This window comes from Protopterus annectens, chromosome 1.part1, assembly GCF_019279795.1.
Source record: "Protopterus annectens isolate FY-2018-M chromosome 1.part1, PAN1.0, whole genome shotgun sequence".
Classification (NCBI taxonomy): Eukaryota; Metazoa; Chordata; order Ceratodontiformes; family Protopteridae; genus Protopterus; species Protopterus annectens.
The window spans coordinates 1,369,014,347-1,369,039,177 of NC_056726.1; positions in this window are offsets into that span (position 1 = coordinate 1,369,014,347).

Here is a 24,831-nt window from a genome sequence, read left to right on the forward strand (position 1 = left end):
ACCACATATTTTATGAGGAAAAGAACAGAACACATATGAGGTAAAAATCTGCAACATTTGTACAAATGGTGGTTTGGGCCCAAGGTACAGGGTTCAAGCCTTATTCTCTATCCACCACTATGTAGCAACTGGGGCAATGTACACACACACACACACACACACACACACACACACACACACACACACACACACACACACACACACACACACACACACACACACACCCTACCTGAGCCCAAAGTCCCTGTAGCAATAAATAATCCATTGTAGCACCAAAACCATCCATATAAATGTCCTTGTAGCAGTAAATAATCCGTTGCAGCAGCTAAAAGTCTGTGACAATGATAGAAATCATGCATTGCAGCTGAGCAGCTGTAAAATCCATCCCTAAGTCCTTCCCCTTCCTTGAGGCTCATCTTAGTCCTTCCCACAAGAGCACCAAACTGCGGACATTGCAGTCCGATCCCCTTCCAGTCTATGCAGTTACAACTGCATAGACTTCTGGGAAATTTGGAGATGAATGTTGTCTTCTTAATCCGGACTGCTGGTGAGACAGTCTGGATTCTGTTTTCATGCTCCAGACTGGTTTACCAGCAGTCCGGATATCGGGAAATGCCGCAAGTGCAATGTTCCAGAACTCGCATTTATTTTGTTATTTTCTTTTCTTTTTTGTTTATTTCTGTTAATTTCTTCTTTTACAGCTGGGGGGGCTGCAGTCCTGCAGCTCATTTTCACAACTGGCCCCTGGTGTTGTTTAAAAGTTATCATTACTGTGAAGACATGGGAAGTGACTTACATAACTGGGATCTTCCAATGTGTGTCTTGATACAGTAAGTTTTGTTATAAGTAGCCAGCAGAACAGAAAGCAGTGATAATAGCATTTTAATGGATACAAGGAGAAAGGAAAACAGTACAAGAATGAGAGGAGGAGGAAGAATAGGTTGAAGGTATTTATCAATAAGTTAATCATCATTATATTTGTCTTAGTTCCTGTGAATAACTGAAAGTTGACTGATCTAACAGGATTAACTTCTAGAATATTTGTTAGCATAATTTAGTGGGCTGTCATGCTATAGTTTCCTCCCCCATTTCTTTATCTTCATGCGTCATTAACATCTAGTTTCAGAGAAGATCAGAATACATGGAAACAATATTCTCATCTGGAATATAATCTTAACAAAAAGTATTAATAATAGAGAAATCTATCTATCTATCTATCTATCTATCTATCTATCTATCTATCTATCTATCCATCTAGCTATCTATCTATATAGCTTTAATACTTCATACTAAATACGAGCAGTATTAGATGTCTTTTCTCATCCATTTCATTTCCTGTTTTATGTTTTGCTGATATAAAACATTCACACAGACACAATATTTGATTTATCCCATGAAGACCTTGCACTGGCAGAATGGGTAGGCTAATCCCACTCCCATATGAAGGAAGGTTGCAGAAGCCCTCCACACTCTAGCCATGGGATACAATAGCCTATAGGTGGCACAAGACACATATTCCATTCTCCTGCAGCATTCAGTCAAAACAAAATGAAAACTCCAGCAAAGCTAGAACTTCCACTGAGTGACCTCCCAAACCTCTTGTATCAGAGGCACATGGGATATATGCAAATAATCTCTATGAACATCAGGTTATTCAGCTAATTAGCAATTCTGAATGGCCATGACATGTTTCATCATTTTAATGGACAATTTCAGGCCAATAAAGCCAAACCCCACTAGCTGTAGATATGCATATTTCAGCCTTGTTATGACCTCATCAGCACATCACAAGCAGAGTGTTTGACAAAGCATTAGAAACACAGGGCTGTTATACCCAGCTGATGTCCATTATCATTAGGGTCACTGCAAAAATATCCCAAACTACAAACTGAAACAATGAGTGAGAAGGTCACTGAAAAAACAATCAGTAAAACAAAATGAAAACTCCAGCAAAGCTAGAATTTTCACTGAGTGACCTCCCAAACCTCTTGTATCAGAGGCACATGGGAGGTATGAAAATGATCCTTATGAACAGCAGGTGTTTCGGCTAATTGGTGACTCTGAATCATATGTTAAAAGCATACGTAAAGTTCTAAAAAATTATACTTATACTATATAAGTTTAGAATTTGTAAGAGTGGATCAAGAAAGTAACACTTAGAATGTGTATATATGCCTTTAAAAATGGTTAAGCAGAGTCATGTGATTGACTTTAAGTGTTATATAAGGTGTGTGTATTTTAATGGTTGTTATACACCTGAAGAAGCTGTTTGTGAAAGCGCTTGTGTACCAATAAAACTGGGTTGCAGCTGAGTGGAATCCAGATCTTTGCTCTGTGGTTGGAGAAATTTGAGTATACACCTTATTAAGCTGAGGTTGCTGTTTTGGAGCATATTTTTTTACTAAACTGAAGCTGCTGTTCTGAAGTCTCACCTTTGCAGTTCATGGACTTTGTGTTTACTTTGTGGATACTCTGGAATACTTTTATGCAGAGGTGCCTGTAACATTGGGTGGTTTGTATCAATGATATAAATATGTTGTTACGGGCCCTGATAAATTATATAAGTATGTTGTTACTGGCCCTGAACAATGATATAAAATGTTGTTACTGGTCCTGATCAATGATATAAGTGTGTTGTTACTGGCCCTGATCAATGATATTAGTGTGTTGTTATTGGCCCTGATCAATGATTTAAATATGTTGTTACTGGACCTGATCAATGACATAAGTATGTTGTTACTGGCCCTGGTCAATGATATAAGTATGTTGTTACTGGCCCTGATTAAAGATATAAATATGTTGTTACTGGCCCTGATCAATGATATAAATATGTTGTTACTGTCTGGCCCTGATCAATGATATAAATATGTTATTGGCCCTGATCAATTATATAAATATGTTACTGGCCCTGATCAATGATATAAGTATGTTGTTACTGGCCCTGTTCAATGATATAAGTATGTTGTTACTGGCCCTGATCAATGATATAAGTATGTTTTTACTGGTCCTGATCAGTGATATAAATATGTTGTTACTGGCTAGCCCTGATCAATGATATAAATATGTTTCTGGCCCTGATCAATGATATAAGTATGCTGTTTCTGGCCCTGTTCAATTATATAAGTATGTTGTTACTGGCCGTGATCAATTCTAAAAGTATGTTGCTACTGGCTCTCAACAATGATATAAGTATGTTGTTTCTGGCCCTCATCAATGATATAAGTATGTTGTTACTGGCCCTGATCAATGATATAAGTAGGTTGTTACTGGCCCTGATTAGTAATATAAATATGTTGTTACTGGCCCTGATTAATGATATAAGTATGTTGTTAATGGCCCTGATCAAGGATATAAGTATGTTACTGGCATGATCAATTATAAAAATATGTTGTTACTGGCTGGCCCTGATCAATCATATAAATCTGTTGTTACTGACCCTGATCAATGATATAAGTATGTTGCTAGTGACCCAGCTCAATGATATAAATATGTTGTTATTGGCCCTGATCAATGACATAAATATTTGTTAATGACCCTGATCAATGATATAAGTATGTTGTTACTAACCCTGATCAATGATATAAGTATATTGTTACTGGCCCTTTTCAATTGTATAAATATGTTGTTACTGGCCCTGATCAATGATAAAAGTATGTTGCCACTGGCCCTGAGCAGTGATATAAGTATGTTGTTACTGGCTTGCCCTGATCAATGATATAAATATGTTGTTAATCACCCTGATCAATGATATAAATAAGTTATTGGCCCTGATCAATTATATAAATATGTTACTGGCCCTGATCAATGATATAAGTATGTTGTTACTGGCCCTGTTCAATGATATAAGTATGTTGTTACTGGCCCTGATCAATGATATAAGTATGTTTTACTGGTCCTGATCAATGATATAAATATGTTGTTACTGGCTGGCCCTGACCAATGATATAAATATGTTACTGGCCCTGATCAATGATATAAGTATGTTGTTACTGGCCCTGTTCAATGATATAAGTATGTTGTTACTGGCCCTGATCAATGATAAAAGTATGTTGCTACTGGCTCTCAACAATGATATAAGTATGTTGTTTCTGGCCCTCATCAATGATATAAGTATGTTGTTACTGGCCCTGATCAATGATATAAGTATGTTGTTACTGGCCCTGATCAATGATATAAGTATGTTGTTACTGGCCCTGATCAATGATATAAGTATATTGTTACTGGCCCTTTTCAATTGAATAAATAAAAACCCATGGGTTTGTGGCAGCAATGATTATGCTATAAAGTTTGAGGAGTTGGAAAAATTAATGGTAAAAGAAGCAACTGTTTTTTATGATTTAAAGCTATTGGAAAACTATGTTAGTTCCAATACCACTCCAAGGGGGCTTAGAGTGGACCGTTTACCTGCATATGAATTCTCGGAGGAGGAGTCTGATCTTTTTGCAGAATTGAAAGAGATTTCCCTACAGTGCACTTTGGGCTGGCTAAAAGTGCTTATCAAGCGCAATGAAAGAGCGCTTGTTAAAATACGTTCCAATATTGTTGAACTGCAAGAGACTTTATGTAAAAATTCCCTGGAAACAGATTTTGCACAGAACTTAAATGACATTAAGTCAAGAGTGTTAAAAATAGAAACGCAGGTAGTGCAACGTATAAAGAAAAAGTTTGTATGAGACACCAATGATTATGTTACGGGAATGATTTTTTCTTGGCAATTCAACTTTAAGAGGGGGCGTGGTAGATCTGCTACAAAAGACAGCAGAAGCAGATCCCGCTGCCTTAGAGACACGTCCGGTTCATCGATTGAAGTAGATTCAGCGGGAAAGAAAAGCGTCTCCTTCAGTGAAGTAGATGCTGAAAGTACTGTGGGTTTTAGCTGTCCGCAAGAGACTACTTCATCTGATAAAGATAATTTGACTCAAAGGAAGGGGCGCAATCGGTGCTTTCAGGCGAAAAGAAAGAACAATTGATTCTGTGTTTTATACACAAGGGACAGATGATTGTGGACATATTTCTCATAATGGTGATGGGATAAGAACTGCATACAATGGCTATTCTAACTCTTTTGTAGGTGAGAATTTAAATATAATTAATCTCTCTGATTTATGCATTTCTGATATCATGAAACAAGTTTTGTATAAAGGAACTAAATTTGTTCCAACACACATTCCTTCACTGGCTGATTTAATGTTAGAGGCCAACGAGTTTTGCAGGAAGTTACATTTGAAAGTTTTTTTTCAAACAAAGAGAAAGGAATGGGAAGTAATTTGGAAGAAATGAATGATGTTTCTGTTCTTGAAAGTTCGTTAATGGATATGTCAGTTTATGAGAATGAAATGATAGACATTTTTTCAGAATTAGAACATCGTTCGTCTTTTGATTTAGCTTTTGAGTTTTGCACTGGTTATGGAAGATTTAAAATTCCTAAAGTACCTTATGTTAGTGAATTTATTTCTCCTAAATTGAACAACAGTATTAATGTTTTTGAAAAAACTTTGACTAAGCAAATTGTGAAGGAATTTGGGGTATTTAAAAAACACCAGAAGGGTTATAATCTTTCTAAAATAGAATGGCAAGCTCTTTGTGAAATAAGGGAAAAGAGTGATAAATATGTTTTCACGGAGTCTGATAAAGGTGGTAACTGGGTTATCTTGTCTAGAGATAGGTATAACTCTCTGGTGTTAGATTTGCTATCTGATAGTGATACTTATGAAAGTTTACCAACAAATCCCAAGGTGGAATTCAACAATATGATCTATTGGAAAGGGGTGAACATTTGGGTTTCTTCACTCGTGGAGATGTTAAAAAGTTATTTATAAAGAACCCAAAGGATGCCAGATTTTTTATCATTCCTAAGATTCATAAGGATTTGAGAAATCCACCTGGGCATCCAATTGTTTCAGGGAGAGGTGCTTTTTCACAAAATGTTGGTATGTTTCTGGACTCAGTTTTGAAAGAACACTTACCAAGAATATCCTCACATGTTAAAAATACTAAGGAAGTTTGTGATTTCTTTAAGGGTATTATTTGGGAAAGTGATTTCTACTGGGTCAGTGTGGATGTAAAGTCACTATATACCTGCATTAATACCTTTTGAGGACTTGAAGCAGCAGGCAAATTGTTGGGAGAAGGCCCACGTACCTCCTATATTATTAGTTTGTTGGAATTTTGCCTTACACATAATTATTTTGAGTTTGAAAATAAATTTTATTTGCAGAAAGTTGGTACTGCAATGGGTGCCTGCTTTGCTCCTTCATATGCTGTTATTTTCATGGGATTTTTTGAAAATTTATTTCAGTAGTCTAAGATTTTTTTCCAAAATAGGGTGATCAAGTATAAGAGATTTATTGATGACCTATTATTTCTATGCAAGGGGAACCCCAAAGAATTTGAAGTATTTATCTCTAGCCTAAAAGAAAATCTGTGTGGATTGGATTTTACTTTTATTATAGGTGGAGATAAAATACAATACTTCGATGTGGAATTTTATGTGGGTGTGGATGGCAGAATACAACATAAACCTTTCCACAAAACCACAGCAGTTAATATTTTTTTACATGCTTCTAGTATGCACAGTTTTCATCTTGTTAATTCATTGCCTTTTGGAGAATTCAAACGTATTGCAGGAAATATTTCAGAGAAGGATAACTTTATAATGGAATTTGATAGAGTACAGGAAAAATTGGTTGTGAGAGGATATTCACATGATGTGATAAGTAGAGCCCGAGTTAAAGATGAAAAAGCACTAGGGTTAGCACATGATTTTCAGAGGTCTGTAGGTAGTGGAAGAATTCACTATGGTGAAATAAATGGGGAAGATGAGAATAAATTTAAGGAATAAAATGATGACACAAATAGGATTTTCTTTGTGAATAAATTTTCAGCTTTTTCTCCCATTTTAAGAAGACTGGTAATGGAATTGTGGCCTATCATTGGAAACGATGATAGCCTTAGAAATATTATGCCTAGGAATGTAATTTTTTTCTATGGTAGATTTCAAAATTTAAAGGAGTTAGTAAGGAGCAAAGGCAGAAGGGAAAAACTGGCCAATGCAGGAGCTTATGCGTGTGGTAGATGTAAGATTTGTGATAAGATCAGGAATTTGGATGGTACTAGGATCAATGGCATTTTATACAATGCCATTGACCACTTTGATTGTAACTCATTTGGGGCTATTTATGTTATAGGATGTAACTGTCCTGTTAAAAAATGGTATATTGGGAAAACTAAACGTAAGGTAAAATTAAGAATATTAGAACATCTAGGAGATATTAGAAATTCTAGGCTGGATAGTCCTGTGGCTAGTCACTTTAGTGCAGAGCATGGGAGTTCGGTGAGAGATTTAATTTTTAGTGTTGTTGCCAGACCATATGGGATGAGGGTAGGTAACCATAGTTTTCAACAGAGATTATTAAATATGGAATCTAGGTATATTATTAATTTTAACACTGTCTTTCCCAATGGGATGAATTTAGAAATAGGAATGATATTATATGTAACATTTGAATTCATAGTAATTATATGTTAAAAAATGTTTAAGTATGTTTAAATAATGAATTTGTTAAAAGAAGTTTTGTATAGGTAATTTAAAGCCTCATATTGGTAGAATTAAGGTTTAGTATTTGTGGCTTTAAAATTTTGAAATATTGCTAATTGCCTTTAATTAATCAATTAATGTAATTAGAGGGTGGTTCTTATAGACTTGCTTCTGAACATGCTAACCATTCCATTGAAGGTGAAGGCTGAGGTACCAGAATTAGAAATAAAATATTTTATTCTTCAGTCTATGCTGTTATTTCCATTGTTGTGGTTTTCGGTATATTTGGACTTTTTTCACTGTTTTCTACAGTATTGGTGTGTGTTTTATGCTCTTAATGGCCCTGATCAAGGATATAAGTATGTTGTTACTGGCATGATCAATTATATAAATATGTTGTTACTGGCTAGCCCTGATCAGTCATATAAATATGTTGTTACTGACCCTGATCAATGATATAAGTATGTTGCTACTGTCCCAGCTCAGTGATATAAATATGTTGTTACTGGCCCTGATCAATGATATAAGTATATTGTTACTGGCCCTTTTCAGTTGTATAAATATGTTGTTACTGGCCCTGATCAATGATATAAATATATTGTTACTGGCCCTGATCAATGATATAAGTATATTGTTACTGGCCCTTTTCAATTGTATAAATATTTTGTTACTGGCCCTGATCAATGATATAAGTATAATGTTACTGACCCTTTTCAATTGTATAAATATGTTGTTACTGGCCCTGATCAATGAAATAAATATGTTGTTACCGGCCCTGATCAATGATATAAGTATGTTGTTACTGACCCTGATCAATTATATAAGTGTGTTGTTACTTGCCCTGTTCAATGATAAAAGTATGTTGACACTGGCCCTGAGCAATGATATAAGTATGTTGTTACTGGCTTGCCCTGATCAATGATATAAATATGTTGTTAATCACCCTGATCAATGATATAAGTATGTTAATGGCCTTGATCAATGATATAAATATGTTGTTACTGGCTGGACTTGATCAATGATATAAATATGTTGTTACTGGCCCACATTAATGATATAAATATGTTGTTACTGGCCCTGATCAATGATACAAGTATGTCATTACTGGCACGGATTAATGATATAAGTATGTTGTCAATGGTCCTGATTAATGATATAAGTATGTCGTTTCTTGCTCTGATCAATGATGTAAGTATGTTGTTACTGGCCATGATCAATGGTTTACATATGTTGTTACTTGCCCTGATCAATTACATAAGTATGTTGTTACTGGACGTGATGAATGATATAAATATGTTGTTACTAGCCCTGATCGATGATATAAGTATGTTGTTACTGACCCTGATCAATGATATAAGTATTTTGTTACTAGCCCTGATCAATTATATAAGTGTGTTGTTACTGGCCTTGATCAATGTTATAAGTACCTTGTTACTGGCCCTGGACAGTGATATAAGTATGTTGTTATTGGCCTTGATCAATTATATAAATATGCTGTTACTGGCTAGCATTGATCAATAATGTAAATAAGTTGTTACTGGCCCTGATTAATAATATAAGTATGTTGGTACTGGCCATGATCAATGATATAAGTATGTTGTTACAGGCCCTGTTCAATGATATAAGTATGTTGTTACAGGCCCTGTTCAATGATATAAGTATGTTGTTAGTGACCCTTATCAATGATATAAATATGTTGTTACTGGTTCTCCTCAATGATGTAAGTATGTTGCTACTGGCACTGATCAATGATATAAGTATGTTGTTACTGGCCCTAATCAATGGTATAAATATGTTGTTACTGGCCCTGATCAATGATATAAGTGCGTTGTTACTGGCCCTGATCAATGATATAAGTAGGTTGTTAATGGTCCTGATCAGTAATATAAATATGCTGTTAATGGCCCTGATTAATGATATAAGTATGTTGTTACTGGCATGATCAATGATATAAATATGTTGTTACTGGCTGGCCCTGATCAATCATATAAATATATTGCTACTGACCCAGCTCAATGATATACATATGTTGTTACTGGCCCTGATCAATGACATAAATATGTTGTTACTGGCCCTGATCAATGATATAAGTATGTTTTTTACTGGCCCTGATCAATGCTATAAATATATTGTTACTGGCCCTGATCAGTGATATAAGTATGTTGTTACTGGCCCTGATGATTAATGATATAAGTATGTTGTTAATGGCCCTGATCAATGATATAAGTATGTTGTTACTTGCCCTGATCAGTGCTATAAATATATTGTTACTGGCCCTGATCAATGATATAAGTATGTTGTTACTGGCCCTGATCAATGATATAGGTATGTTGTTACTAGCCCTGATCAATCAAATAAATATATTGTTACTGGCCCTGATCAATGATATAAGGATGCTGTTACTGGCCCTGGTCAGTGATATAAGTATGTTGTTACTGGCCCTGATCAATTATATAAATATGCTGTTACTGGCTGGCCTTGATCAATAATGTAAATAAGTTGTTACTGGCCCTGATTAATGATATAAGTATGTTGTTACTGGCCCTGATCAATGATATAAATATGTTGTTATGGGCCCTGATAAATGATATAAGTATGTTTTTACTGGCCCTGATCAGTGATAGAAATATGTTGTTACGGGCCCTGATCAATGATATAAGTATGTTGTTACTTGCCCTGATCAATGATATAAATATGTTGTTGCAGGCCCTGATCAATGATATAAGTATGTTGTTACTGGCCCTAATCAATCATATAAATATGTTGTTACTGGCCCTGATCAATCATATAAATATGTTGTTACTGGCCCTGATCAGTGATATAAGTGTGTTCTACTGGCCCTGATCAATGATTTAAATATGTTGCTACTGGCCCTGATCAATGATATAAGTATGTTGTTACTGGCCCTGGTCAATGATAAACATATATTGTTACTGGCCCTGATCAATGATATAAGGATGTTGTTACTGGCCCTGGTCAATGATATAAGTATATTGTTACTGGCCCTGATCAGTGATATAAAGATGTTGTTACTGGCCCTGATCAGTGATATAAATATGTTGTTATGGGCCCTGATAAATGATGTAAGTATGTTGTTACTTGCCCTGATCAACGATATAAATATGATGTTACTGGCCCTGATCAATGCTATAAATATTTTGTTACTGGCCGTGATCAATGATATAAGTATATTGTTGCTGGCCCTTTTCAGCTTTATAAATATGTTGTTACTGGCCCTGATCAATGATATAAATATGTTGTTACTGGCCCTGATCAGTGATATAAGTGTGTTGTTACTGGCCCTGATCAATGATTTAAATATGTTGTTACTGGCCCTTATCAATGATATAAGTATGTTGTTACTGGTCCTGGTCAATGATATAAGTATTTTGTTACTGGCCCTGATAAATGATAAACATATATTGTTACTCGCCCTGATCAATGATATAAAGATGTTGTTACTGGCCCTGATCAATAGGTTCATAGGTTCATAGGTTCATACTAGGCTATCTGCCCTAGGGCATTTATAAGTCTAGCCAAAGTGTGTTTGGCTTTCGCCACCCATTTTAAATTAATTTTGCTATGCCCTTTTTCAAGGTTAGTATACTGTGCCTCTGTCTAACAGTGACACAGAAGTTATACCTGGGGTAAACCTACGATCTCCCATCCACTCATCAATATTCCTCTTGAAGAGAGTCAATGAGGGACTCTGCTTAACCTGGACTGGGATTTTATTCCAGAGTGAAGGGAGCCTCTGGGTTATGAATCTGTCCCTACAGCATGTCCTATTTATTTCAGTGCTGAGGTTCAAGTCTCTCGAGCGTGTAGCTCGATGGGATTTGGATTTTCTGAGGTGCAGCATGTCCATTAATTCCGGGTTGGACATGGCTTTATATGTCAGGCATAGATCGGCCTCTGAGCAGGAGGTATGCCACTGAGTAGAGCTGGAGTTTCTTTAACCGGGCAGCATATGGCATCTGTTTGAGCCCTATGATCCTCTTGTTGAGGTACTTTTGGGGTCTTTCCAGTTTCTGCAGGTGTCTGGTAAGGTACATCCTGAAAGGGGCAATGTACTCAATTATGGGCCTGATGAGGGATGAGTAAAGAGGCACGATGACCTCCCCTGATCTAGATGTGAATCCCTTCATGATTAGGTGGACTATATAAAATGTTTTTCTAACTACTTTGGCCACGTGGTTGTCAAATGAGAGATTGCTATCAACTTGGGTCCCCAGGTCCCTAATTACTTCTTCTGTACTTAATGGATTACCACCTATGTGGTAATTTGTGGGAACTTTGTTTTTGCCAAAAGGGATGACTATTCACTTTTTGGCGTTTAGCTTGAGGCCATGGCTCTGGCACCAGTTGTCTGTTTCTATGAGGCCCTTTTGGAGGATGCTTGTGTCGGCTGGAGAGTCGATTATGGTGCCCAGTTTGCAGTCATCTGTGAACTTAGTCAGCCACACTCCTTCCGTGTTGGCCTGTACCTCTGAGAAATATATACCGAACAAGAGAGGTCCCAGGACTGAGCGTTGTGGGATACCACTTGTAACTGGTTTGGAGTCTGGCATGGCTCCAGCAATTCTAACCATGTGGGTTCTGTCCTTGAGCCAGTTTGCAACCCATCTAGTGACATAGGGGTTTATATTTAAGCTGGTGAGCTTATCTATAATGCCCGAGTGGGGTATTGTATTGACGGCTTTTGCGACGTCCAGGTAGGCTGTGTGGACCACCTTCCCCTCGTCAATGGCCTTGGTCACTGTTTCAAAGAAATCAACCAGGTTTAAGAGGCAGGATCTGCCCTTAACAAAGCTGAACTGGGTAGGATACAGTGTCTGTAGGTCCCCAATATCTTTATTTATGAGGTCCACAATGATCCTTTCCATAGCTCTGCAGACTAAGCTAGTCAGGCTTATGGGGCGATAGTTTCCAGGATCCATTGAGGCACCACCTTTGTGGAGCGGGACCACTGTTGCTGTACGCCACTCTTTGGGTACATATCCTGTAGTAAGGCAAAGACTGAACAGTAGTTTTATGTTTGGGTTTAGCTCTTTTTGGAGTTCATGTAGGACGCAGCCCGGGACACCATCTGGTCCCATTGATGCTGTGTTTTTTGCTTTGGAGAGGGCAGCTCTTACCTGAGCATCTGAGATGTCAGGGGGGCAGCACTCTGCTGGGATAAATATTTGCCCTTTTGGTGGGGAGAGGGGGGAGAAGTTTGTGCTGAACCTGTCAGCTAGGATGTTGGCAATGTCTGTGGGTTCGGTGTATTTTTTGTCATTTTGGACTAATTCTGAGCATGTCTGGGAATTCCCACCCAGGTTCCTAACATAACTAAAGAAAGCCTTGTGATTATCTTTAGTGTCATGTGCAATTTTTCTCTCAAAGCTGGCCTTAGACGATTTTATGAGTGCCCGTAGATTTTTGCTAATACTGATCAGAGATGCCTTCCCTTTTTGGGATTTTGATCTATCATGTAGTAGCTTCTTCCTTCTATTGTATAGTTTGTTTATGGCTGGGGTCCACCAGGCAGGATGTCTGCCTTTGGTGGATTGGGTCTTGGTTTTATTTGGGATTGCATGATCCATGCATTCCTGAAGGTGTTCATAGAATGCGTTTATAAAGGATTCTGCAGTCTGGGCCGTATTTTCCACAGGCCCGGGGGCTTTGAAGGATTCCACCTCGGTTTTTTGGAGTGTGAAATTTGCTTTAGAGAAGTTTTTCACTGTGGTTTTCAGGGCAGGGGGTGGAGTCGGGATGTGAATATCCAGTGAGATTAGTTTATGGTCTGATCTTACCAGTGAGGGATACACTTCTGGTCTGGAGCATAGAGTCCCCATGTTGGTGATGATCAGGTCCAGTATGTTTTCCCCCCTTGTGGGAGTGGTAACAAGTTGTTCCATAGCATTTGAGTTTATAAATTCTAGGAACCTTTGGGCTTGGGTGTTGGAGCTAGAGTAATGCTCCCAGTCTATGTTTGGGTAGTTGAAGTCACCCAATATAATGGTGTTTGGAGAGACCTTCATATTTTCCAGTGTTCTCTGGAAGGGCGAGTGGGGTTCCTGGGTTTGGGAGGGTGGTCTGTAGCAGGCTATAAACTGGAAGGCAATTTTACCCACTTTTAGTGTCACATGGATAGTCTCTGATGCTTTGTGCTGTGCCACCAACTTGGAGGTGTGGGTATCTTTGACGAATATTGATACTCCCCCTCCTTTTGTGGTACGGTCCAAGTTTTGGGGCCAAAAAGCATGGCATGAGGTATAACCTGGTAGTGCTGGGGTGCTCTCTGGAGCCTTGAACCAGGTTTCTGTTACTGCACAGATATCGATTTTCTTCATGCTAAGGAGAGTTTCGAGTGCGTGCATCTTGAGGTTTAGACTTCTAGCATTGAGTAGCATTATTCTTAGTTTCTTATCCCTTGTGATACCTATGGTGGTGGGTTTGTCTTTTGAGCCTTGCCTAAAAAAGGCACTATGGGGGTAGTAAGAGCCTTTGCCAATATCCAAAAGCCTAGGGGTGACAGGTGCAAGCCGTCCCTAGCAAAGCATTGTGGCTTGTCGAGCATGTCATCCCAGGCTGACAGGCATTGGATCCCCTTTAAATGACACCAATACTTAAGCCAATTATTGAAATTGATCATCTTGTCTTCATATTGTGGCATCATTCTTGGTGAGGGTAAAATGCTACTCAAGGTCAGGGTCATACTGGCCTGGGCTACATGCTCAGAGAGCTTCTCTATGTCTCTTTTCATGTAGTCCAGGGAGGTACATCTCAGGTCATTCACACAAGCATGGACAATGACTGAGTCATATTTGTACTTGCCTTGGAGTGACCTGAGTGCTTGTGTTATGTGCAAACTGAGAAAAACTGAAAACAAACCAATAGCAACACAAAAGTAGATCCAGAAACGCCAAACCGCTCAACCAACAAAGAGTAGTTTAATGTATCCTTTATTAAACTATTATTAAATTAATTATTATTATTAAACTACTCTTTGTTGGTTGAGCGGTTTGGTGTTTCTGGATCTACTTTCGTGTTGCTATTGCTTGTGTTATGTGACGGATCCTAGCGCCCGACAGGCAGCTCACCGTGACCTTCTCCTTGTTCAGCCTGGTGAGCGGGACGTCAGTGTGCCTGACGATAGAGTCACCTATTACAAGTGTATCAGGTGTGTTGTTTAGCCTTAAGGGGGGTGATTGTTCAGCACACTGGCTTTGTGAGCTATGTGTTGCATGTGTTTTGTTTTGGGGTAGCGGTTGCTTGGGTGTGTGCTTTGGAGGTCTCTCCTGCTTAGGCAGATTTTTATTTAGAGCCTACGAGTATGTTTTTGTGTGTTTATGTGTTTGGTTTGCTGTCGTGGTAGGTCTATGTGAGACTGGAATTGTAGTTATTATGGTTTCCTTCTCCTCCTGACTGGTTTCGCCAGTACTGAGTTGAGAGAGCTTAGCCTCCAGTATGGCTATATGGTTGCATCTCTCACATGTGTTGGAATTTGTTGGGAGGAGGAGAGGGTTGTCTGTGTACATGAGGCAGTTGTAACATTGCCTCAAGATTCCCAGATTCACCAACTGCACCGGAGAGGAGATTGACAACTGACCTTTGGACATGCTAGAATAGTATTGGGAATTCCTTTATAATTGAAAAAAAGGGCCAATGGGGAACGAGGTACTGAAGGAGAGTTTGTGAGGGTGTAGTGCTTTTAATATTTTAGTGCTGACTTATATAATTGCTTTAATGAGCAAGTGCCAGGTAACTTAAATGCAATGTGTTTCAGGTAACATAAATGCAAAAACGACAAACAGTAACTTTCTTTCAAGTGAAACACGGAAATAAGTACAGTAAGCAATGCAGATATCACTAGGTATCCACAGAAGCGCTGAAAAGCAGCGTTTTAGGTGGAATTAGCGTTTCAGGGAAATAACAAGCAAACAAACAAGCAGCATACAAATAAAGCTGGAATCAGCAGACCTGGATCTAGTCTATGCTACAGCAAACAAGGTATACCAACTTCAGTAAGAAGCAGTTCAAATATGCAGGCACTATAAGCCTTTAACTAGAAATTCCCAGCTCAGAAGGGCAGAGTCCAGCGTCTCCTCCCACAAGAGTGCAGACAACAAACCCTTTTAATGAAAAATAACTGACCTGAAGCCCAAGTGCTTAAACTAGAATTAATACACTTTTAGAATAACAGACACTGAGCCCACAATCAGCAGTTCCCAACTTAGAAGGATGTAAGCTACCTGTTCTGCCACTACAGTGTAGACCACAAACCTTCTTAATGTAAAACAACTGGCGTGAAGCCCAAGTGCTTAATCCAAAAGACTTAGAAAGATAGCTACACTTTAATCAAGTTACTAATAAATACAATTGAATACTTTAAAGAATGCCTGGATTAGTGCTCAGGTTATAGAAACAAAGCTAGATTCAGCAGGCCTGGATCTAGTCTATGCTGCAGCAAATAAGGTGTACCAATTTCAGTAAGAAGCAGTTTAGATATGCAGGCACTATAAGCCTTTAACCAGAAATTCCCAGCTAGAAGGGCAGAGTCCAGCCTCTCCTCCCACAAGAGTGCAGACCACGAACCCTTTTAATGTAAAATAACTGGCCTGAGGCCCAAGTGCTTAAAATAGAATTAATACACTTTTAGAATAACAGACACTGAGCCCTCAATCAGCAGTTCCCAACTTAGAAGGATGTAAGCTACCTGTCTTGCCACCACAGTGCAGACGACAAACCTTCCTAATGTAAAACAACTGGTCTGAAGCCCAAGTGCTTAAACTAAAAGGCTTAGAATGAGTTACACCAAGCAGTAATAAATACAACTGAGTACTTCTAAGATGACGCAAAGGCAAAATTAAGTAGGAAGAAACACAAATACAGTAAAAACAGATTTTTTTTTTTTTTTTTTGTTTTGAGTGAGCAAATGAGATGGGCCAAGGAGTTACAGGACAGAAACAAGTGCAAATGCAGGCCTTCAAATCAGAAAGTTGAGAGATATGGAAGACCGCCCAAAAAGCCAATAACTACAAATTCTGGGCCAGAATCACTCCTTATGTGGTTGACAGGTTACCTAGTGCTTACCATTCCTACTGATAAGCTAGAAGGCTTCCCTCCAACACAGAAAGGCTTGGGGGATCAGAAGCTTACAAATAGTCCTGGATACAGCAAATCTGTATCTGGAACACTAATTACAGGAAAGGTAGGAAACATCAATGATATAAATATGCTGTTATGGGCCCTGATAAATAATGTAAGTATGTTGTTACTGGCCCTGATCAACGATATAAATATGTTGTTACTGGCTCTGATCAATGATATAAGTGTGTTGTTACTGGCCCTGATCAATGATATAAGTGTGTTGTTACTGGCCCTGATCAATGATTTAAATATGTTGTTACTGGCCCAGATCAATGATATAAGTATGTTGTTACTGACCCTGGTCAGTGATAGAAGTATTTTGTTACTGGCCTTGATCAATGATAAACATATATTGTTACTGGCCCTGATCAATGATATAAGGATGTTGTTACTGGCTGGCCCTGATCAATGATATAAAGATGTTGTTACTGGCCCTGATCAATGATATAAATATGTTGTTACTGGCTCTCATAGGTTCATAGGTTCATAGGTTCATACTAGGCTATCTGCCCAAGGGCATTTATAAGCCTAGCCCAGAGTTTTGTGGCTTTCGCCACCCCTTTAGTTTGAAGGAAACTATGCCCATAATTTTGCTGGGCCTCTGTCAAGCAGTGACACTGAGGTAATCCCTGGGGTATATCTTTATGAAAGTGTGTTGTTACTGTCCCTGATCAACTGTATAAATATGTTGTTACTGGCCCTGATCAGTGATATAAGTATGTTGTTACTGGCCCTGATCAATGATATAAATATGTTGTTACTGGCCCTGATCAATGATATAAATATGTTGTTAATGGCCCTGATCAATGATAGCAATTTATTGTTACTGGCCCTGATCAATGATATAAGGATGTCGTTACTGGCCCTGATCAATGATATAAATATGTTGTTACTGGCTCTCATCAGTTATGTAAGTATGTTGTTACTGGCCCTGATCAATGATATAAGTATGTTGTTACTGGCCCTAATCAATGGAATAAATATGTTGTTACTGGCCCTGATCAATGATATAAATATGTATTTACTGGCCCTGCTCAATGATATAAATATGTTGTTACGGGCCCTGATAAATGATATAAGTATGTTGTTACTGGCCCTGATCAATGATATAAATATGTTGTTACTGGCCCTGATCAGTGATATAAGTGTGTTGTTACTGGCCCTGATCAATGATATAAGTGTGTTGTTACTGGCCCTGATCACTGATTTAAATATATTGTTACTGGCCCTGATCAATGATATAAGTATGTTGTTACTGGCACTGGTCAATGATATAAGTATGTTGTTACTGGCCCTGATCAATGATATAAATATGTTGTTACTGGCCCTGATCAATGATATAAATATGTTGTTACTGTCTGGCCCTGATCAATGATATAACTATGTTATTGGCCCTGATCAATGATATAAATATGTTACTGGCTCTGAGCAATGATATGAGTGTGTTGTTCCTGGCCCTGATTAATGATATAAGTATATTATTACTGGCCCTGATCAATGATATAGGTATGTTGTTACTGGCTGGCCCTGATCATTGATAAAAATATGTTTTTACTGGCTGGCCTTGATCAATAATGTAAATAAGTTGTTACTGGCCCTGATTAATGATATACATATGTTGTTACTGGCCCTGATCAATGATATAAATATGTTGTTACTGGCCCAGATCAATGATATAAATGTGTTACTTGCCCTCATCAATGACCTGCAGATAAGGGGGGCCCCATAGTTATTATGGACAGTGATAAATACATTTTAAGCATGATTAATATGCTGAGTGACAGCCACTATTATGAACGAATAAACTTGGACCAAATAGATAAGATTATAGATAGAGTTTCCATACTACTTTTAGACTATTATACTAATGGCAAGATAGGCCATGAATTATTTAATTTCTGCTCAGTTAATAAGCCCATGGTACCATGCATACAAGGTGTCCCTAAAATACACAAACACCCTCAATATCCACCTATGAGACCCATTGTAGCAGGACAAGGGTGGATTACTGAGCCTATTTCTTTGTATTTGTAATCTAAATTAAGACCAATAGTAGATAAATATACATATATATATATATATATATATATATATATATATATATATATATATATATATATATATATATATATATATATATATATATATGTATGTATATATATATATATATATATATATATATATATATATATATATATATATATATATATATATATGCAAAATAAACCGACAAAAAACTACAGAAGAATAACTCACAAATGCACATAAAAACTTCCTCTGCTAAATCATAACATAAAAATGAAGTCTAAAAAGTAATACTAGAGCAGATAATAAAGATAATAAAGAACGAAAACATGTTTGTCTGCACCAAGCAGTGTTACATTTTCTTAAGTTTACTGCACTATCATTTATCTTGTCATGCAGCCACATCTCAGTAATCAAAAATAAACAAGTATTTATCACCCTGTTCTTGTTGGAGAGTTCCAGTCTCAAGAAATCCATCTTGCTATCCAGTGATCTCACATTAGCTAGCAGTATAGTTGGTAGTACAGGCCTGTTAGGGTTTGCTTTTAACTTTACATCAGTACCTGCTCTGCAAGCTCTTTTCCTTGTTCTCTGACATCTCTTTCTCTTTTTTCTTGTCCGGCATATTTCAGAAAACTGTTCTACCAGTTTTGGGCACTTTTGAGTATGAAGAGTTGAAATACCCAACTGTTGCAGCTCTGTGCAAGTAGTAAGCCCCAGATACTCTGCAGACTTCAAGGCATCTAACCAGCAACATGTAAATGTTGACTGTTTCATTTCTATTAACTTCTGTCTACTATAAGTTATTGCACCTTCAACTGGAAGTGCAGAAACTTTTTTTTCAAGACCTTCTGTGAAAAGAAGACAAAATATGCATATTTCTATAATGAGCTGACATAGCCATAGCCACACCCACACAGGGCACCACCATTTTTTATGAGGAATAGCATTAGCACCAGCTCTAGCCATCTGGAATGAGAGCAAGTGATGAGACACTAACAATCTGGTTATGTTTTGTGCTTGACTCTCATGTGCTCCACATCTGCTTGAGTGGCTGCATTGTACTTTGCTAGACCCAGCACAATGCATGATGTGGAGGAGGTAGCAGTTTGTAAGCATGACCTGCTTACACTGTGGGGTGTACCTACATGGCAGCAGATGAGCATCAGCCACTGGATTGGTGTTGGCGCTGGGGTGTGGAGGTAGATACACCTAGGGAGGCAGAGGTATCACCCAGGTGCCTATCCTTTATACCAATTAGGTTATGTAGGTGTTAAAAACCTGCATGTCTATTGTCATGCAGGCTATGTCTTACTCCAATCACCTCTGTCATGATGACAATGGCATCCGCATTTATATGGATTACTATCCTGCATATCCTTTGAGTAATACTCATTGTGACACCAATGCCAGGTGATAATTGAGCATGGTGATGATAGTCACCAGTCCACTGCTCTCAACCACTGCTCCATGCTCTGTGAAGGCACTGTTGCCTACTTTAGCACCATGTGCAGAAGATGAGGATGCTCTCTGTGTAGGGGTGTTGGGCATGATATGTCTTTCTATGGGCTCTGGAGCATTGGGAGTGGGTCCCACAGACAACAGAGCTGTGTTACTGGATATGGGTGGTATAGGGCCCTGCACAATCACCATTCCCAGCATTGGCACTGTGCCCTCAGACTGTCCTGTTTTAAAGTTGCCATCACCATCATTGTCTGATGCATCACTGCCATCAGTTATGGCCTGTTTCATAGCAGAGGACACCAAAATTGAAACATCTGTGAAAGCAGACAGATAAACACCCATGTAAACATTACCAATATGTGACAATCCCACTAGCCTGTGATGCACCAGTGGTATAGATAACAGCTATATGAAGAATAGGAAGAAGTTTACTTTGCATGTTCTGATCTGTGAAGAGGAGATATGGTATTGTTGAACATCCCTGAGTTTACAAAAGAAGCATCCCCCTAAATTGTATTAATAACATAAGGTAATACCAACCTGGTCCATCCCCAACAGGGTGCAGGATGGTGAATCTAGTTCAGTTCCTCCACCCAGGCTGCACTCTAATAACACAGGGCAGATCTCTATAACATTCTTGCAGGGCAGCATGGAGACAGACTGTGTTGTGGCATGCATGCTGTCAGCAGAACTACATGTACCTGTTCCAAATAATTTATGGCCTTTGCATGCTCCACATACTCACCACTGGCCAATATAGGTTATCTTGTGTGTGGAAATCTCACTTTGTCTTATCCACTACATTTTCTATCTGATTCACTGAAACTGTGGAGCTACCATCATTAAAAAAGTCTTAGATTTATACAGTCAATCTCCCCATCAGTTGATAGTCAGTGTAACCTTACCACTTCACATGAACCACACTTCTGTTTTTTTGAGTACTGTGATTATTTGCTGTAGAGCTCCATAACAAACTTCCCTGTCCCCCTTCCCTCAATGAACTGGGAGCAACCCCTTCCCACAACAACAAAAGAGTGTTGCTGATATCCACACATTCTTCCCACTAGACCATCACCAGTATGCTCTTACCACAGTAGCTGTAGATCAATTATTTCCTTCTTAAACTGTTAGCAGTAACCAGAAATTATGTTCTACTTGCAATTCCTGCAAAACGTTGGTAGCTCAGTAAGCACTGCAATGGCCATCACTGTTTCTATCTCACAATTTCAAGTCATGTAATGCAGTAATGATGCTATTAAGACAATTTAAGGTAAATGGTTCTGGATCTCTCATTTAATAGACTGTGTACCAGCCTACAAGACTCATGCCTGCCTGGCATATACATTAAAGACTGCACAGTTAACAGTACATGCATGGACAGCTCCATGACTTCTTCATGGATGTGTGTTTTCTTATCAGCTTTGCAGCTCCTAGGGATGCTGTGCCGCAACCAATGACACTATCACGGTCTTTATATGACTCATGCCTTTAGATCACTATGTTTCTCCTCAACACTTTCACATAGTGCGTGGTAATATAAGACAACATGGTGGCATCAGGCTACATTGCTCTGCCATGATACTTGTTGATGCAAATCAATTGATAGCCACAATGTGCACTGATGCTGACATGCTACAATTTCATCTATCTAGAAAACTGTGATGTGGCCATGCATCGGAGGGTGCTGAATATGAAAATGCTCCCATGCAGTCCAGGAAAGAAACCAAAATCTTTCTATACCTCCTTCATAAAGACCACTAGGAGCACCTGTTGGGAGACTCTTATGAGGGCCCAAGGACAGAGCAGATGCCTTGTACTGCCTTGAAAAGTTTGAGAGTGAGGTCACTGGCATCACCCACTCTGTTGACTAGTGCCAACTTCATAACAGTGACCTAAAGATGTAGTGTTAGCCTGACCTTCTTAACTGATAGGAAGAGGAGGTTACAGACAGAGAACCAGATCTTAACCATAAGTAGTAGTTACTGGTGGTTAATTGCACTTAGGTAGGCATATTTTCAGCTATTTGTCTTGTAGGTAGTGAACATCTTAGTTTCTTTTTTTTTCTGCTCCTAGTGTGATAGTTGAAAATAGAAATGTTTGCCAGTGGCACCAGAAAAGACTATCCAGTTATTGGGGGATACTTATATGCAGTCAATGTTATACATGGATATTTGTTAGAGGTCTGCTTTATTCTCCATGTTTGCATTGCTCCTAGTTATTTTAACCATTACATACAGCTCTGCTTTGCATTTTCACATACCTTATATATGCAAGTTGCACTGTTCTGGTGCCCATCCTTTTTCTTCATCGTCTTCATCAAACCCAGTTTTTCCATTTTCTACATGGGTCAGGGTATCTTGTCAACTATCACCATCTCTTTCTATTCAGTGTCATTGTCCTACCTTCTTTGACACTCATGCTGACTGCCGCAGGTCGTCTCTCACACAGTCCATTCACCTCTTGGCTGGACACCCTCATTTCCTCTTTCATTCTTTCTGATTATCCAAAATCTTCTTCAACAGATTATCTTCTGTCTTTCTGCACATGTGCTTGAACCACCATAATCTGTTGTCTTTGATCATATCTGCAACTGGAGCATCTGGTCTTATGTTCTCATTCCTTCATCTGTCCCACAATGTGCATCCTACCATCCATCTCAGGCACTTCATTTCCATCACCTCTAGCTTCCTCAACTGCTCTGTCTTTACTGCCCAAGTTTCTGTGCCACACAGTAGTACTGATCACATCACTGTTTCATACACCTTATTTTTCACTTTCTTTGGCATTTTTCTGTCATACACTATGTCTGACACTCTGTGCCAGTTGGCTGCAGCCCCTCTGATCTAACTTTCCCTTCTTCTCAACCATGCCTCTCAGATAGGTGAAGCTATTAACCTAGTCCAATATTTTCCCTACTATTACAATTCTCATCTTCTTCAGATTTCCCCATTTGCTGCCATTACAACTTTCTTAGCTGTACTCAGTTTCATCCCATGTGCCTTAATTTTTACATCTATTCCCTTATCCTTTATGAAGTTCCTGTTCAGAGTCTGCCTGTAATGCCACATTGTCTTCATGGAGCAACTTTGTTGCTCTGTCCCCTCTGACCTGTTTGCTAAGGTAGTCAATCACCAGTACGAACAGCAGTGGGGTCAAAGCTGAACCTTGATGCTCACCCTTTCCCATTGGGAACCCCTCTGTGAGACCAAATGCTGCTTATACTTAAGTCATTGGGTTCTTGTACATGGCATACACCACTTCTGCTAATGGTTCTGAGACATCAGACCACTACAGGACTGCCCAAATCAGCATTTTTGAGACCTTGCCATAATATGTTCATAGGTGTTTACTAGACTAATGATCACAAGGGCCTTTTTAAGCCTAGCCATGAATCCCTCGTCTATGACAAGTTCTGATTCCCTTGATAAGTGTAAGCTGTGGCCTGGGAGATGAACCATTTACAGGTTTCCTGTGTTCATTAGAGAGATATGCTTCCCTATGTCTAGGAATGCCCAGTTGGACTCTTTCCTCATCTCTAATTTCTCCTCAACTATTGAACAGGAAAAGGGAAACAAATGGCTTTGGTCTCCAACTCTACTGAGAGACTACAAGCTAGTGAGGGTGTACACATGCATATTCCAAGCACTTCAAATAATTTTCCTGATTCTGGAAATAACCCTCAGAATCTGACCCTGGTTCTTTCTTCTGCCCCTTTTTTTAGTACATCCATCAGTAAAGAAAAACAACCCGAAATGGAACAACAAAAGGAGATAACTGGGCAGGGGAGGGGACAAAAACAGAAGGAGAAACTGAACCATTGAACAGAAATTCTTAACCTAAGTAAATTTAGTTTGGAAGAACAACACATATCAGTATTATCTAAAGGATTTTCATACATTTCAGTATACCCAATGAATCTCACTAAGGTAAAGACTGATTTTAAGCTATATCTTAGGAAGATGAACCTTTGTTATAGTTTACATGATGTTTCTCAGTTCACTTCTAAGAACAATTGCTTTACCAAAAAAAGCATATAAAATCTACTCGCTTCATGGCACCCTACAAGTGTTCCATGATTCTTGTGAGAAGGATTTCAGAAAGAGTTTGGGTAAAAAATAAGGACATATTATCATCCACTTGAAGAGAGACTGGCCCTTAAGGAACTATCTAATAACAGGGAAATAAGGGTCATGAAGGCAAATAAAGGTAGCATGGATGATCATGGTTATGGACAGTGACAAATACAGTGGTGCCATATTAGAAATGCTCCAAGGTAATGCTACCTATGAGGATATTAAAGTGTGTGACATCAAGAAATGTTTTTCAACCAATAAGGGACATCTGAATGACTTATTCAGTCAAGGGAATATCGATCATGAAACCTTTACATTTTTACAAGTCAAGCTACCAAAGATGGCAAGAATATTTGTAATTGCCAAAGTTTATAAAAATTGATTAAATCCTGATGTGACATTGTGAAGCATTGCCAGCTGTACTGGGAGATGTGCGGCAGTGCATATGTGGCATGTGCCAATATGACTGGGTGGGTTTTTGTGGGTAGTCTTATGTCATTTGACTGTCACGTTGATTTGTACAGATGCTAGTATTGAAAATGTATTTGTAAAAGTTGCTTATGTTAAAACAAAATGCTGCAAGAAAATCTTAAC